The sequence below is a fragment of the Manduca sexta genome, chromosome 10 (genome assembly GCF_014839805.1).
Source record: "Manduca sexta isolate Smith_Timp_Sample1 chromosome 10, JHU_Msex_v1.0, whole genome shotgun sequence".
Classification (NCBI taxonomy): Eukaryota; Metazoa; Arthropoda; class Insecta; order Lepidoptera; family Sphingidae; genus Manduca; species Manduca sexta.
The window spans coordinates 13330318-13345379 of record NC_051124.1 but is presented as its reverse complement, the minus strand read 5'-3'; positions in this window follow the sequence as shown (position 1 = coordinate 13345379).

Below are 15062 nucleotides of genomic sequence, written 5' to 3'. Positions count from 1 at the left end.
TAATATTGTACAAACGGCGTATGTTAATATTGACTTTTGACCCGAAATAAATTTCGTTTGCACGCACGATTCGTTTATTTATGTTTCCTTGAAGTTATTACCGCGAATATGTTTAAAATTATAATATTTGAAGTAACTGTAGTACTTGTATACGATTACGCCTTTATCGTTACATGGATAGGCAGAGATCGATCACACTGGGCAATACTTTGTGTCGTTTGTTTATACACAATTTGGATTTGACAACTAGAATGATATTTTTCAAGAGTTTGGGGTTAGACATCAAACATCCAGCTCATAATCAGCTTCAAACTCAAATCGTTTTCGCACCAAGCGTGAAACGAATGCTGCACCTACCACCCATTTCAGTGGTATAATAACAAGAGGAAGATGACTATATTTATCGCCCCCCACATCCCGAACGAGCCTCGTATCACATATCTAGAACAACGAGAACAAACATCCATAATACTTTAAAATTACACGAATAAATTAATAAACAGTCAGGCGCAAACACAAGATAACAATGCGACCTCCATTCGGTGTTTATCAACCAAAACTATATATGTTTCGATATATCTGACTTCGTAATAACCTAAGTTAACAGTATTAGAGTTGGAAAAACTACTCTGTACAGTGATACATAGAGAATAAAATAATTTAGCATAGAATGAACACGGAGAACGATTTGCAAAAATGATAATGAATTAGGTTGACGAAACCGGCGGTAACCGGTAGAGACCACACGTAATCCTCTTGCGTAGAGGATGGCAAGGACGCTTGTCTCCAGGCGAGATAGTACCCTGGGTGTGGCGCGGACCAGGAAGGAAAGCTACGAGGGAGACCACGAGTTAAATCCATGGACAAACACAAAATTGACTATTTAATGGCAGAAGAGAGGGAATCATAAGTACATCAACTGATGGAAGTAAGGACCACCATTGGAGAACACCATTTATGCTCGAAGAAGAAATCTGCGTTGTCGAAATTTAAGGCAAAAAATTAGGGATTAGAAACGACCTACCCCCCATTTCTTAATCATTCCCAGAATTTTCACTGTATATCTAAACGTAACTTAATTCCTTTAAGTCAAATTTCTTTAAAATTTTAATAGCACAACCACCTAACTTCATTCATGGTAGAAACAAAACTCACTTCAATTTGTCTCTATTGCAAATTATTGTGACTATTCAATTTTATACTTAACAAAACTGTCTGCTATTAGCCTCCACCGCTTACAATACTATCTTATAAAGCAGTCAATTGTCTATATATAAATCAGATAAGGAAAAACAATCAAGCCACGCTGACAGCATGAATCTTCAACCTATTAATATTGAACATCCGCCGCGGCGATGTTGCCATGGAGTTATTAACAGCGGCCGCCGTCGGAATAACAAAACAATCACGTTCATTAGAGGCTAGATTTTACTGTGACCTGAATTAATTGCACCCGGCGAGCTGTCACCCATGATATCTCTATCCAATGAATCTCAATTCTGCTGGAGACTAGACTAATTATAGTTAACTAAAATCTACATCGGACGTGAGGAAGGATTATGTACTCTGACTGTTTTGAAAAAACCAGCCGTAGTAACATATGTAATAATATCAGCCCTATATCATATACTGTCCCACTGCTGGGCACTGGCCTCTTCTACTATATAGAGGGATTACTCGTTAGGCCACGCTGGCCTAGTGCGGATTGGTAGACTTCACACACCCTCAAAATTCCTGTAGAGAACTTCTCAGGTATGTAGATTTCCTCACGATGTTTTCCTTCACTGTTAAAGCAAACGATAATTCACAAAAAATACACACATAACTTTTAGAAAAATCAGAGGTGTGTACCCTTGGGATTTAAACCTGCGGACATTCGTCTCGGCAGTTCATTCCACACCTAACTAGGCTGTCGCTGCATAAGTTACACATGTGTTTTGTGAAAATTTTAACAATCTACGTGATAGTTCTGATAGAGACTTTTAAAGGTCACGTAGGCTGATAGATGGTATTAACATAGGAGTAGGGCTTCTTTAGCATTCTGTAGTTAGTGATCCCATCAGAAGTGAGAAAGTTGATTATCAACGGTCCCTAAAATCGGAATATAATTACAACGAATCTCCTAATATAATTTTGACTTTCGAATGTAACTAAGTTGGCCTACGTGACTAATCAAGTATTTTTTAAATGTCTAACTAATTTGCCTCAAGGCTTTTTCAATTAAGGACAGCATTTTAAGGCAATTAATTTCAAATTTATTCGGAAAGGTCCTAGTCTTTTAAATTTGTAGGTTTAGCGCGGCGTCTTATTATTTCACTTGAGTGGTTAAGTATTACCTAGTTTAGATTGAGGTCAAAAACCATAGAGGTCGGAGGCCCATTACTTCATTATAAGACTTTATTTAATCTGTGGACTATGTAAGCGTGTGTTCACAAAGCTATTTTTCGTTTAACGTCCGACGCAAATAGGTGTTACAAATTTGGCCACTTAATGATAGACTGTCAGGGAAAATAAGGACTTAACTACTGCATACGAATAAGTGAATGTATGGTAGAGTTACACATTTTTATTGTAATAACGGACTGGACCTGGGCGGTGCCATTCCTGAGAGAAATAGGTGTGAAGGGGAACCCTGGCCCAATACACAAACAACATTAGAATAAGACTATATGAGCCAACTTTTATAGCAAATATTTCACTCTGCCCGTATAAATTATGAATAAATTTCATAAAAATATTATACACGCACACACGCTCACGCTTTACCCAAGAAGAGGTACTTAGAGGCGTCACTAGGGCACATTCTCTTCATATATATTGTTATGATGTGATAGGGGGTGAGCCATCGTCATCAGGCAAAAATTCCAAACTTCAGGCTGACACTGTGTAAAAAAAACCCACCATCACATTCCCCGGAATTCATACCTGAGACTCAAGAGCAACAGTCATATCCAGGCAGTCAAAAAAATATTCTTGTGAAACAACCGTATCAAAACAAAAATGAAAACGAAGCTCCGAGATGGTCGATAGCGTTTAGCGGTCCGGAGCGCACGTGTGGGACGCACTTAACGATATGTTTAAACGTTCGTGCTGCTCAGATAACGTAATATTTCGAAGGTTTTGTTTAATTAACAATACGTTTTTGTAGTTTATTATATACACATTAGCCACGCACGTATACTTGACAATAAGATACTATCGCTCTGACACAATTTCCATACAAACTCATAATTTGTAGTGGACTGATAATGGAAGTTGCAGGTTCCGAAGGCACTTCTAACTTTCCATTTTTTTTATTGCCTTAGTAGGCAAACGTGCTAGCAGTCCGCCTGATGGTAAGCAGCATACGCCGCCAATGGACTTTGTAATGCTAGAGAGGCACGCTCAAGCCGTTGTCTACCTGAAGAAAATCTGAAAGAAAAACTTAAGAAAATATCTAAGACGTTTCCATCAGAATTTCGAAGGTATGTCAGGTCAGCCAACCTGGATTAAGCCAGCGTATTAGTTAATTCGTAAACCCTCTAAATAGTAGAGCCCGTTCCTACCAGCGTGCAGTATACAATAACAGGCAGTATTACTATAATTCTAGCGACCCGCCCAGGCTTTCCACTTATCTTTATCAGTCAAATGATTTCTAGTGGTCCATTCGCCACCAACCTTCACAGCTTCATTAGCTAAACTAATCTGAAGATAACCTAAAACTTTCATTAAAATCGCTCCATCCGTTTTTACGTCCTTAAGAACTCGTATACACACATAAATATAGTTTTATATATGTATATATAGACCAGTGGCGAAGGGTATATAACCCAATGCTTGCCGACTTCCCTTTATGTAAAAATTAAGTAGAATCTAATTAATATCATCAGAACCATTGGCTGACCGCATTTATACATATTAGTACCTGTATGTTGTGTTCTCTTTCGGACAATTTCACCCTTTGCCACTAGTAAAGACATATATTTTATCTATCGAGTAACCTAGAACCTAACATCTAATAAATTATGTCATACAACACCGGAAAACATACAAGTCCATTATTTTGATAGCCACTGAGTCACGTGGCGTCCGTCTCTACATAGAGCGACCTCGCTCCAATTGTATACCGCCTGGTGTCCATTTGTTTATCATCACCGCTCAGGGATAATTATGGCGTGTACTCGCTAAAAATAATGGATTAGAAATCATTTAATAGTGAGCGAGTATTCAATTGTAAGGTGTGGAAATGGTATTAAACTGAAACCTCATAATTATCTTCTTTGAAATATCACTATACAATAAGCCACCCAAACCGTAGATGTAAAATAAGAAAGTAGAAATTTCGAATAGAATAAATATCAATAAAAAAATATTGTAATTTTACGCATCCCAATGCAACTACTACTCTAAGAAAATTCGTCGCAGCGGCAACATCATACTCTCCAGTCAAAAATACACTCACGCACTTGCCATATTTGCATTAAACTACAATAAAAAAAAAATAAAAAAAAATTGAAAAATAAAAACCGGGATTTTTACGAAAATATTCGTTATTGGTACATACTTTTTTGCAGAACATTAGAAGAAGTAAACAGTTACTTTGTGGTGTATTTTATTAAGTAATATCAAAATTAACCTGTGCAGTCGCAAATGTTGTATTATCATACCATGGGGACAGGCAGAGACTGTGGATTTCCACCTTACACGATATTAACAAACTTTCGCTTCAATCGTACATTCCCATTGGGTTAGTTTACCTACATCGTATACATGATGTAAAACCCATAATAGTTCGTTCCGAATCCCGTTTTGAGGTCATTCTGTACAACTACATTGTAAAACGGGCCGACATAATTCCACGAACCGTGTTGTTAGTTGACATACTCCCTTTGTAAGTAACTTGCCATCAGGTATCGGGGGGTCCTATCGCAATATCAGGATTATGTTAAAGTTACCTTGACGGGAAAATAGTAAATAGTAGAAAATAGCTTTACCATCACTGTTTTGTAATCACGTCAGATTTTTTGTTTTTTACACTGAATGACATTGTAGCCAGTGTAACTACTGGACATAATAAGACTTAACATCTCATGTCTCTGGATGGCGAGCGTAGTGGAATGCCAAACGATACTTTGAATTCAAAGTGTTGGATGGTGTTTCTGTTTGTGGCGAGCGTATCGCTTACCATCAGGCGAACGGCAAACCCGTCTCGTCATTCAAAGCAAGAAAAAATAAATATTCTTTGCATTTTTTTTTTTACTTCCCGCACAAAATTTATGTAAATGTGTAGTTATATACATTTACAAAAACTTTTACTTATAATTTATTTATTCAGTATTATCATGCATTGACCTGTCATAATTACAATTATGTTCGCCTACGAGTCGTAATAAATTATGTTAAACAAAATAGCACATTCATAGGTCACTACACATTCTAAATCGACAAAGAAAGCGCATAAAGGAAGCTGCCCATGCGCAGTGTACACAAGTGTTACCTGTACATTGTGTACATTGTAGTATGTATTATGTGTGAAACAAAGCAGGTGATTAAGCCTTTGGTATGCAGTCTAGACAATTATGTGTATTACAAATAAAAGACGGAACGGGTTCAAGTGAACAACTCTATGTAAATAGTGATAGTGCTCCATATAATTTGTATTTTACACGAAAGTCATATCAAGACATAACATAATACCTAACTATTAGATTTTATTACGATACAGAGTCAATTAATAAATAAATAAAACGTAAGGAATGGTAAATTATAGAGCTTTAGTTGGTACCTAATATGTGTATGTGTCGAATAATTCTTATCAATCTAATTACTATTACCAACAGCAAACTATACATAAAATATCAATAATAACCTTGTTTTTTAAAGCAGATGATAAAATATTCAATTATATCACGGATAATTTTATAACTAATTCCGATCGTAGCATTAGCGTACATGAAAAAGAATATTGCACTAATCCTACACACAAGAGAAATTCATCCAAATCTATCAAAGTAAGCAAACACAACTCGATTTTGACAATTAATTAATACGTAAAGTAGCACGAAAAAGAAATTCTGTAAAAACCTTGTAAAATTTATTAAAAAATAATGCAGAAATTCATATTCCAAATATTGATTTTTGACCGGATTTAATTTTAATTTCTGTTAGATTGTAAACAATGTAAATATATTACTTAAAAAATGAGTAAAATAACGTATTCTAGCATCCCTTTATCGCCTAGCGTGGTGTATCGTGCCCGCATATTGTTTGTCTGTTCTTTGCACAGTCTGTGGGTGAGCGACCTTCGGTGACTCATGTAACGTCCTATTATTTCATTTAATTATGTTCTTCGTAAACTGTTTTAAACACGGTTATATATCAGTAATATTACTGCGAAGTATATAATGAATATATTGTGTGCTTTCTTCATTGTTTTTTCGGAGTTGTATATGTTTTATGTAATTCAGAATAAAGGGTTAAAAATGTTTCTTTAACGTTAGTAATTTAACTAAATCTCTTGCTTTTTGGATCCATTTTCACACAAATAATGATGTAAAAAATAATTGTTAGTCAATGTGACGGAAGATAGCCCTATTTCTAATATGTCCCACCGTCCATCTATTTGTTTTCTTATTATATTTTAATGCAAATCTTTCTACGATTTTTTAAATTATTTTATAATATATGTTAATCAAAGCTTTTTCTGTATTTTTTCATTTAACATTTATGAAGACTTTAATTTTAAGTGGGCCAATAATGGTTCCGTTGCCTTACATAAAAAAATATACTAATTAACAAGTAATATATGCCGTGAGAAATAATAAATCGTTGCGATTTCGATGTTCGCTACAATATTCATAATACTGAGCCGAAAGAACCTAGCACTTGCCTGAAAGCTTTAATGCCGGAATTTTCCTCTCCTGAAATAGGTAATAATGACAACAAACAAACAAACCTTTATTCCTCATTTGAAATAAGGATATTCTGATACGTAAGCAAAAGCTATACATTCAAATTATTAATTATCTAGAATGCATATCGATGGGGCGATACTTCCCACCATTATATTTGGCACTTACTTGTTCAAACAGCGAGGCAATCTATCATTCGACATTAATGCTACACAACACACACATTACGCCTTTATCTTCGAAAGGGTAGGCGGAGGTGTAAACAGAGCACCCACTTTTCGTCATATGTGCTCCCCTAATGATGAGATGGTGGCAACTATCATCTTATTGACAGATTCCGGACTCCAGGCTGATACTGAATAGAAAAACCCTATATTACAATGCCTAGCTCGGGAACTGAACGCAGAGCGCCAGAGGGTCGTACCGCGCACACAATCACTACTACCACAGAATCAGTCACTACATGTTACTCGGAAGAACGACATCTTTGGATAACCCATATTCTAAAACACAAGTGCAACAAGCACTACATTAGTTGCTAAGAAATAACGTCGTGCCCTTGGCGGCTGCCGACAACCTACGACGAAGGGCAACGCGTTCGCTCAGCCAGCAAAGGTCTTTTTATCAACACTTTTAGTACCTACATACTGCATTATGTATTTGCTCTAGTCTAGGAATGCTGATGTATTTGTTTTCTAATTTAATTGTTATACCCATTTTCGTAGGTAGACGAGCAAGTGTTAGTATATGACCATCACTACCAATAGGATATACAACTATTTGTATAGGGAGTGAATCTATTGCTTTTTGTCGGGCATTGCTTTATGCCATTTTTTATTTTTACTGGTAGTAAGTAGGTGATAGGATTGCCGTACATAAGGTGTGAAATCCGCCTTTGTGGTGCACGTAGGTGTGTCGCGTTCTTGGATTAGCCTGGGTAAAAAAAAATCTAATATCAATTTACCTGACCTGGATACTAAGCCCGGGATGTCGGCAGTCCACCGCATATAACTTCTACGCTGAAGCAATCGTTTCGTGATTACCCAGTGATGATCCAGTAAAACCTGTCAGCAAAATAAACCACCATATATAACCGTTAAAATGTCAACACTTATAGTTGACATATTTATTTGGACCAATAAATTCAAAAGTTTATGAACTTGTTTGAATATATGTTAGAAATGTAGAAACTGCTGAACGTTATTTTTTTTTGTTTTTTTTATTTGGTACATAGATTGACATTATCATATACGCTTTTATTCCTAGAAAATTATAGCGTGAAGGGGACTATTTCGAGTAAGTTTTTTTTTATCTAATACTGAGGTTATTGTTGGCAATAGTAGGTATAGTTACTAAAAAAAAAATGTCGGATGGGGGTGAGATTTCGTTCTTTAATACTTAGCTCCCCCCCCCCCCTGCGGAGAAGGTATTCAAGGCGAGCGGGACCGCAAGTAACGTCTAGTTCTACACTTTACTTACCATCATGTGAAGACAGTTACTGCGATTAAAAATAGAGTTTGTACTTGAGACGTCGTCAACGAATATTATACAAGAAAATAATGGATTAATTATAATTACAGAAATATTTCCATTAATAACAACCGCAAAACGACCTATTAATTAAACGTATGAACTGATGCATCCGCATATTTGCTTTTTAAAAACAAATATTATTCATGTTTGTTCATAATTAACTGAATACAATTTTATATATTCCTGGTAGGTCTAGTTGGGTGTGGAACGGACTGTCGCGGCGAATGTCCGCAGGTTCAAATCCCAAGAGCAAATTCTAACATTTATTTGTGTATTCTTTGTGAATTATGGCTATTTTTAAGGAAAACATGCTGCGACAGCTGAGAAGTTTTCTATAGGAATTTTAAGGGTGTGTGAAGTCGTAGTAGTCGTAGTCGTCGGCGTAGTTGTATTGCGCGGTTCAACGCTAGCTCTGAGATCTCGGGTTTGAATCCGAAGCAAATGACATTAGCTTTAATTAATTATCAGCGCAAAGTCCGGAATTTGTGCTCAATATAGCGATAGACTCGCCCTCTATCACATCATGGGACGGAATCAAATTGGCAAAAAATAGTTACCCTGGATAGAGACGTGATGTAAGTTTGTTTTTTTCGTAATTATGTTCAACATTAAATCAGGCTCAAATATCAATCTCAGCCAACTTAATATAATTCTATTAAATATTTTTTCAAATGTATTGTACATTTTCGTTCAACATTTCGATGCTAAGGTTGGCACATATGTTTTTCATGACCAAAACGATAAACAACCGGGCGGCCTCAGCCGTCTGATAGCAATTACAATGCTATTCTATTTACTAGCAACTAGCGACCAGACTCAATTATACCAGTTGTGAAACACCTTCTCATTATAACACGATTATATGCGTTGTTGTGATGCGCGAAATCGGGGAATTTGGAATAATTCTATAAGGAATTTTAATGTCTTGCTTATTATATAGTAATCAGCAACGTTTCTATGCCATGTTTAGCACAGGGTATATTTGTATATCGCTCAGCTCAACGAAAGGTGCAGTCCACGCCAAATTGGCCATTGGTTATAATGATAACCTAACGCTGACGACTCAAAACTCGAAAAAGTCTTGCAAACTTATCATCAATTATTATCCAATAAAACATCAGTCTTTATGCAAAACGTCCGACGCCGACCATAGGTTGCAATTGCAACGATGGAAGCGTCATTGACCGGCAGCCCGGTGCGCGTGCGCATTGTAATTCGCGTCATGCATTTGTTGCAGTGAATAGTTCGTTTTGACTAATATAAAAACGACTAGATGACACAGTGGTGGTAATGGTTACACCATGAAATTAGTATAGATAATATATATATTATGTAATGAATGGAAAATTAGGATGTTACCTATTGAATATAACATAAGGCTTATATTAGCATCATTGGATATAATTAATGATTACTAATGAATATTCGTAATCAGCAGTCGAGTAAATCTAAGTTTATGTCATTTGCGTTTAAATTGACTTATATTTATCGGTCGGATAAAATCTATAAAGCAAATTCAAATTAATTAATTATATAGCCTGACTGGATATAAAATCATTATTTAAAAATACAACTGATGTTTTTAATTTTCCATATTTCATCAATATTTGTAACTTTTATTGACTAATAAATGAGGAATAAGGCTTATTAGGAGGCAAATTACTGTAGTATACTTAGTAGCTAAAACGTTCTTAATAAATGATGTGAAAATGCGAATACTGAACACATGAATTTGCGATATCAATAATACCTACCTAAAGAAAAAATTCTGCCTGTCGGTATGTATAATATAATCCAGGGATCGGCCACGTAGCCACGCTCTCTGCCAAAGCGTGTAACATGCGCACGCGCAGTAAATCAGACGTTATCTAGCGCAGTGCAAGCGATAGCTTTGGGCCAGGTCGACACCCCGCATTCACGTATCATGTCTAATATAATTTAATGTAATTATCGAGTTAAATCTAACTTGTAGCATAATTGCGTCGTAGACTAGTCGTTATTATTATAGCATAAGACACCAAAGTAGTATACCAAAGAGACCCCCCCCCCCCCCACACACACAGCACTACAACTCCTGTAAGCCAGGATCAGCAGTGGCACGCATTTTACGATACCGAGGATGAGATCAAGCCGGAGAGTCTGAGGGAAAACTTATACCACATTAAGAAAAAGCTATAACTATGGAAAGCTTGCCGTTACTTTCCTATGCAAATAGTAGAGTGAGATTTCCGGATGCCGAAACATTCTAAACCTTACCTAACCCTTGTACCACTGTGTACGGTAAGCAAAGCTTTCAGGTTTCGTTTAGAATTGTGATTACTTATGGGAAGTGAAGTCACGTAACATCAGGGTCTCCTCCCCGGATGCATGCCCATGCACGGGGGTACATCTGTCGTGACCCTAGGTACACAGTTAAGTGTACTAATTCACCGTGGTTACCAATTCGCAATGAGGCCTTTGAGGGTTCGTGAACATTTCCTGGCCTTGTACCCTCCTCCCATCCTGAGAGGGTTCCTTCTCCTTCCCCCACACTTTCTTCCCCAGTTAACCCCTCCCAACTTACTTCCAGGACCCTGCAAATGCTAAACCGACGGTTTCCAGTATCCCATTCGCATAAAAAAACATCAGGGTCTGTATGCTGGTTTTCCAGCCTTAAGTAATGTGTCTTTTTCTTCAAGCCTGGAAAATATTTAGTACGCGTCTGAGTTTCCTTCCTACCATTTCTCTATCCTGGTTTAAATGCATCCAAATCATCAGTAAAACCAAGAATAAATAATCATTAGTTAAAGACGTTTACACACGTCAGCATAATACATGTTCTACTGATTGCAGACAAAACAACAGTAGCTGATAAGCTGATAACGAGCCAGTTGATTGATATTCTCATTCTAGTGATTGCATGATAGTGCAACAAACTATCATCAAGTAAAATATAAATCTTATACGTTTAGTCGTAGTTAATGATACTTATAGTTTAGGTAACAGCTAGGTATATTATATACCTAATATATAGTGATAATATAATTTTAAAACTTTGTGATGATAATTTGTATATTTTAGAAGATTATAATGCATAAACTTCTGAATGTCTTTGGATAAAATGTATCATTCACGTAGATCAAGTTCTAAATAAACACGCTATAAGCTACTTCTTATAGTGGAAAATTGCACAGTAGAACTTTGAACTGATTATTTGTTGTTATATATTGAATTTTTCGTTGCCTACGTATTATAGACCAATTAGCTGCTATTTATTGCGTTAATAACAATAAATCTGTGAGTTTGCCTCACCGCGCCGATATCAATCCGCTTACAATATTTACGCACTGTTTACATTGTTGCTAATATTGACTGATGTTGAATTTACTTAGCTATTAAAGTGAAAAACAACAATAATCAACCCTACGTATGCAAACAGTGCTGCTTACTTTAATTACGGAACCCACAATAAATGGTCAAACCACTAAAATCAGATTTTCCGCTTTTTTTACATTAGGAATGATATAATATTTTCGACGATCTCAGCGGTCTGACATTTCTATCTTAGCCTGCAATAGTTATGTAACAAAATGTGTATAATACTTTAGTGGATTTGCGTCTTCTTACTACTAATTGTAAACTAATAAACAAACAAAAACCACTTGCTATTAAACCTAATATTTATACGCTAAAAGGGGCCTTAGGGGAAAATATACTAAGTTGGCAACACTGCACGAGAAGTTTGTACGTATAATGCTTTCTTATGTTTACGCGAATGTAAGACATTGAAATGTAACAAAATTTTATAGATATCATAACTTTTACTTTCGGAAGACCAAAACCTCAGTTACCACGAAGGCTGCAAAGTCTTCGAAACGTCGGGAGAAAATTATAATATTACATATATATTTATGTATAGTAATTTTTATTTTATTTATATATATATAAATAAAATAAAAATTACTATGGAGACACTCCCGTGCGTGTCTCCATCTGAGTAAGTAACACGCTTAGTCTTAATGTTCATATCTGCCGCCAAGCAGTCGACAAACACTATAATTGAGTAGCAAAGAACATTGAAGCTAGTTCAATAATGACTGGGTAATCAGAGACTCAACATCTATCATCCATGTCGAGCGCAGCGCTTTGTTATTCTAAGGTCTAATGGTGTTTCTTAGGCATTAATCATCAGTCGAGCGATATAAAAATTGGAGTTTACTCGCTCGTAAAAAAATCTAGGCGTCTCTCAAAACAGTTTAGTCTCAATCAGCTGTTTCTAAACCCATATTCTAGGTCTTACTACCTTTGTTAGGGATGTACCATCAATCGATCAACCAGCTCGTCCCTATCTATAGCTAACACTCTATGTGCGCCTGCCTTTAAGTATCGAGCGGCGAGTGCAAGCGACCGGGCGACCTCTAAGTGGGTGAGGGTCAGGCAGTGCTGCCAACGCCGTAAACACCCAGCTCGCCCGAGGAAACTGTTTTAGACATCGCCTCACTTCTAGCTATTGATCACCTAAACTTTCCTAGTGATCTCCCTCAAGAAGTTGATCTCTATTCCAATTTGGCTATAAAATTTATCGACAGCTTGAGCATCTAGGCAATTGAGGAGTTGACTTGGGTTATTTTCATAAAAAACGACTTAAAAGCGATAAATCTAAAGTAGTAGAGAGGCTACAGTAACATCATTGTGACGTCACCGGCATTAGGATACGAGAGTGCAAGTGAGACAACAAGAGGACGCCACTATGCGCCAATCGTTTCTCAAACCATTTGAAATATCAATATTTGATATATTCTTGGCACATCATTTTATTTGCTATTTTCACAAGGATTCTTTATTTAAAATGATTAAAGGCGAAATCATAGACTTTGAAAGCTATAGGAAAAATAACTATAATTTGTTAGCAAGGTCACAAATGAGATGTAAGGCTAGTATCGTCGATCATTCTATTTCTAAATAGACATATTATGCTAATGTGCCATAACTAAAAGTAAGGACAAATAACCTCGCCCTATAATCCGCACCTCTTTCTCCGTTCGTCTAGAATTCACGCTGCTTAAATTCTAAGACGGTGAGACTAAATGATACATTTGGAATAATGCCGACTACGGAGAATAGAAACAAGCTGAAGTAAACATCCCAAGTAGTTTTGGAATGGCCATAAAGCCTAGAATGCTCAGCCAAGTAAAAATCAATTCACGATATCAGCGTAACATTCAATTACCGAGCTATAACAACTTTTTATTAAATCCTGCACCTACAGTACGCACTTAATAGCCGTACAATCTAATGTAAATCTTAATTTTATTGCGTAGAGTCGACTCTCAAGTGTAGGGCGGCAGAGAAGCGCAACAATCCTTGGAGTAGGTCAGTGAACCAATGTAATCAATGTGCAAGCTAACAGAATTTAATGTAAACACGTTCTTAAACCATTTAATGTGCCCTACATTATCGAACCATCTATGTATCTAGAATATTCGCTTTTGTTTATTCATTATACACTGACCAGGAAAACAAAATACCACGCCATGTTGCGGCAAAATGTGGAACTAATTTCTTGTACCGACAACTTTAACTTTTAAACGAATAATCTAAAGTGGCGCCCCCAAGGCAGGTCAGTCAGGCTATCAATGTAGTAATTACTCGTATTTGGCCTAACAGTATACAAATGGTCAATAATAGCAATACCAATTTAAATTAAGTAAACGATAAAGCTAGCATGTCCCTTTACTTAATATAAAGACGAATCAGTAGCTTTTAACTAGACGCCCGATATGTAACGCAATTACAACTTAACTGGTGGTAGGTCTCTTGTAAGCAATGCCTCTGAATAGGTAATACCACAAAGTCTATTTCTACTATCAACCAGCAGTTTGTGTTGGTTGTAGGATATTTTATATTTGTCCGGTTAGCGAACACCATACACGAGTTGTTAAAACCCATCATAGTGGCCCGCGTAAGTGTGTCGCGTTCCGGAATCAGCCTGAGTATACTCGGTTCCAACAGGCCGCCATAATTGTGTCGACTACTAACGAGTAATCATGTCTCGTCAGTCGACATTCTATTGGACCCCACTCCACTTACCATCAGGTTCAGAGGAGTCACGTTGCCATGCACAAATACAAAAAGTTTGCATGCACTAACGTGTTCCGGTTTAAAGAGCACTATAGTCAGTGTAATTACTGGGCATTGTGAGACTTAACATCTTATGTCTCGGAGTGACTAGCGCAGTGTAGTGCCCCACGCAGTACATTGTAATTCAAAGTTCTGTACGGTGTTGCTTCTGTTTATCCGTCGTACTGCTTATCATCAGGCGAGCGGCATGCTCGACTCTTATTCAACTGCAATAAAACATAAAGCAGAAATAGACAATGTGTTGGTACTGAACTGGATATCGGCATGCGAGACGCTTACCGTCTAGCAATTGCTATAAACTACAAAATTTTATGTCCGATTGACGTCGACAAATGAAAATAACTAATTTAATTAACAAATAATTTCATTATTAAATACACCTAATATGATATAAAGATTTGATATTGTTTAAAATATATTTATTTGCAGTTTTTCCTTTCTTATATGTATGTAGAACAATATATCATATAGGTTAAACGATTTATTTTAGATAATGTAGGTATCATTAGCGTTTCCAAG